The following is a 4,256-nucleotide window of genomic DNA, read 5'->3' on the forward strand; positions in this document are numbered from 1 at the left end:
TATATTTATTCTGGTAATAGCTTATATCAAACTTAACATAAATTATATTCCATGTACTTATACTTATTTCGTTTATCTATCTTCATAATTATTTCATACAACTATTTTGTACATATATTTTCATATGACCAGTTCTTGTAAACATTTCACACAACCATTTCACATAGCCATTCGTTATCTGATACATATTACCTGAATATCAATTGTTCAATAGATGTCATAGCGTCTCCCATCCACGGTCTTATTTATCTTTGACATGATGCCATAGTGTCATTCAACTATGGTCTTACTCATTTTCTGTCATGTTGCCATGGTATCTTTCAACCATGGTCTTATTTTTTTCATGTCATGTTGCCATGGTATCTTTCAACCATGGTCTTAGTCATTTTATGTCACACTGCCATGGTATCTTTCAACCATGGTCTTATTCATTTTATGTCACGCTGCCATGGTATCTTTCAACCATGGTCTTATTCATTTCCCGTCATGTTGCCATGGTATCTTTCAACCATGGTCTTATTCTTTCATGTCACATTGCCATGGTATCTTTCAACCATGGTCTTACACATTTCATATCATGCTGCCATGGTATCTTTCAACCATGGTCTTACACATTTCATTTCAGAGAGCACACTGTCGCGAACCTCATCCTTACAGTGAGATTACCAGTCCAGGCTAAATCCCCTGTAATATAAACTCATAGAGTATTGTCGGGATTACCAGTCCAGGCTAAATCCCCTGCAACGACAATTACTCTAATGAGCTTGGATCTGAATTACCAGTCCAGGCTAAATTCAGACCCTAATTTGGATTACCCATCCGGGCTAAATCCATTTTACACGTATTCTTCGGGAGGGCTATATCAGGAAAGGATCACCCGTCCGGGCTAGATCCTTTTTACTGTCAATTCCTTTTCCAATGATCCATCGAATTCCATTCCATTCAATCGAAATTTATTTTCAATTTATATCGAGTATTATCAATATTTCATCAATTATCATGAATTGAACATTCAAATCATATTTTCATCACATAACCACATATTTCAAGCATTTAAAAAATACAATTCAAGTTACACAAACTTACCTCATTACTTGTTTGTGTTTATAATTTCATTAATCCGATATTTTTTCTTTTCCACGATCAAGTCTCGTATTTGAGTCGTCCGGATCTTTATAAATAAATTTGATCATCATTTTCATTCATTTCATATTCTAACGCATTTAATTAATGCTCTAGGCAAAATTACCATTTTGCCTCTAAACTTTTAATTAATGACGATTCCATCATTAGGGTCAGGAAAATAAAATTCTTGCAATTTAATCCTTATTTCCAGCTATTATTCTCAAACATATTGAAAACAGTCCATGAATTCTATAAAATATCAAAATTTTCCATAATTTCAACATTTTTCAATTTAATCCCTAAAACATGTTTTCCCCCAATCTTGAACTAAATTAATAATTTCATTCAATTTTATAATTTAAATAATAAAATAATTCATTTCATGCAATTTGATCTTTTTTGACATTTTTACAAAATTGCCCATAAAGTTTTACTTTTATTCAATTTAGTCCCTGAGCCTAAAATAGGCAAATTAGCCATGCTAGATGAATATTCATACATATTTTTCCTCCTCCTCCTCTTCATTCCACATCCTTAATTTATTTAACATGCTGCAAGTAACATTATCAATAATTTCACTATTTACTTATGTGTATATTCAAAACTGTCCATTTGCACCATAGTCACTAAATTATTTATATCTTGAGCTAAAGAACTTAAAATTAATATCCAATAATTTTCCATGAAACTAGACTCACATATATTCTTTCCATAAAATTTTCATAATTTTTTATTAAGCCAATAAGTACAGTTTATTCTTTACAGTCACCCCTGTTCTGCTGTCTAACAGTTTCGACCCTTCTTCACTAAAAATTAATTATCTCCTCGTACAGAATTCAAATGATGTTCCCGTTTATTTCTATTGAAAATAGACTCATTCAGAATTCTAATAATATAAATAAAATTCATAATTATTTTTCTCCAATTTTTTATGATTTTCCAAAGTAAGAACAGGGGAACCCAAATTCACTCTGACCTTGTCTCACAAAATTTATTATTTCTCATAATTCACAATTTCATTTCTTACATTGTTTCTTTTATAAGAAATTAAACTCAATAAGATTTAATTCCATATTTTTTTCATCCTCGAATTCAATTCCAAAAATTTATGCTGATTTTTCAAAGTTAGCCTACTGCTGCTGTCCAAAACTGTTTTAGTGTAAGATATTAATTATCATGTTTATAACACCCTTATTTTCTTTCTCTACACTATTTTTTATTACTTTCTCTTATTTTCTCTTCACTAACATATCAATAACATAGGATCATATGTAAGGAAACTCTACAGTAACATCAATCCCATGCTTTTTCAATAATATCAAACTTAAAAATATATTGAAATCATGATGTTCTTACCTTGTTCTATTGATTTCAATCTTCATCTTAATTTTCTCTCTCCTTCAGCTTTTATTTCTTGAATCCAACTTGATATTTTAACTTCCCATAGCCTCCTTAATATTTTTCTCTCCTGGTAGCTATGGAAACTCTTTTGATTTTTTGGTGAAAATGGTGAATTTTTGGTAAAAGGACCAAATTGTAAAGAAAAGAAAGTTTCTTTCTTCCTTTTCTCTTCATACGTGGGGTGCATGAGAAAAAGATGATGATTCTTCATCTTTCTTTCCTTATATATACTAAATAAAATAATAATAAAATAAAAAAATATCATTTAAAAATTAAATTAAAATATTAATAAACTATTATTTATTTAATCTAAAATATCTCCAACATCATCATTGCTTTCTCGATTTCTCTCTCTTCCAATTGATCATTTTGCCCTTTATTATCGTTTAAAATTCCATCCTTGAGTTATCATTTAATTTGGTAAAATTACAATTTAGTCCCTCATAGTTCTTCACCTATTCAATTTGGTCCTAATTCATACATTTCCTTAGTTTCTAGATCATTCCACTCTTAAAATGTTTACACTATTGGTCCTTCAACTTTTTCATATTTACACTTTAACTCAAATTTTGAGTATTTACTCTTGTGCAACAAAACTTTTCTCACTTTTACAATTTAGTCCTTTCTTGAATTAATATATCATAATATACTTCTCAATTTTGACATAACTCAAAATTTCCGTTTTTGTCACTTTATTTTCTTATTTTACTATATCAATGATAATATCTTACTATAAAAAAAATTCGGGGTATTACAATGTGCAATTAGGAATTAGGATTTCTGGGTAAAATTTGGTGCCACATGGCCTGGCCGCACGACCGTGTGGCCGATTTTGAATTAGGAACTAGGATGCTTGATTTTGAATCTGATTTGTTGAGTATGTGTACATATCTGCTTCTGTCTAATTGTTGATAGACGTGTTTATTATTTTTGTAGGATTGAATGCATTCATGCACTTGCATAAAGTATTTTGGGATTGGTTGAGAAGAGAAGGAAGACTGATTCTATTCTGATCTGGTAGTTTAACTGCAAGCTTATTCGTACAGCAGTTTACCGCTCTGTACCACACGTACGTCAGCTAAACTGCAATATGGCTGTACAGTGACTACCACATTGCACTGTACTGTATATACGCTAGCCCTGCTGTATATTAATATATGAGTGGCTTAGTCCACATACATGGTGTGTAGGGTTGGATGGGCCTTTTGAGGTCCTATGTGATTTTTTTGGTTGGATGAGCTTAATCAGCTCTTATGGGGTGTGATCGGGGGACGGATAGGTTTGTTGGCTAAATGGGTGAGTTTTATTACTTGACTGCATTTTTTGTTTGAGTGTTCTGGGTGCAAGATTATCTAAAGGTATTCTGTTTGACTGTGTGTGACTTGGTGTGCTTGAGTTGTTACGTTTTGTTGGGACGTTGGTTAAAAGTATGCTTTCTGACTCTGTGAGTGTCTATAAGTCTGTTGCGCTCTGGAATTGAGTTCTGTAATTCTATTTTAAGTCTCGTTTTAAACTTACACTGAACTCGTGTAGCTCACCGCCTTAGTGTTTCCCCTTGTAGGTACACTCAGTTTCAGTAGCTGAAATCGGTATGCAGAGGTCTCGGACAATCTCTGTTGAAAATAATTTATCGGTTATCTTTTCAGCTTTCGTTTGGTTTACCATTTTGATCTGTAGGATTTTATAAAAACTGTGGTACAAGCTCTGTTTGGAAATTACCACTCGTACAT

This window comes from Gossypium hirsutum, chromosome A01 (genome assembly GCF_007990345.1).
Source record: "Gossypium hirsutum isolate 1008001.06 chromosome A01, Gossypium_hirsutum_v2.1, whole genome shotgun sequence".
NCBI lineage: Eukaryota > Viridiplantae > Streptophyta > Magnoliopsida > Malvales > Malvaceae > Gossypium > Gossypium hirsutum.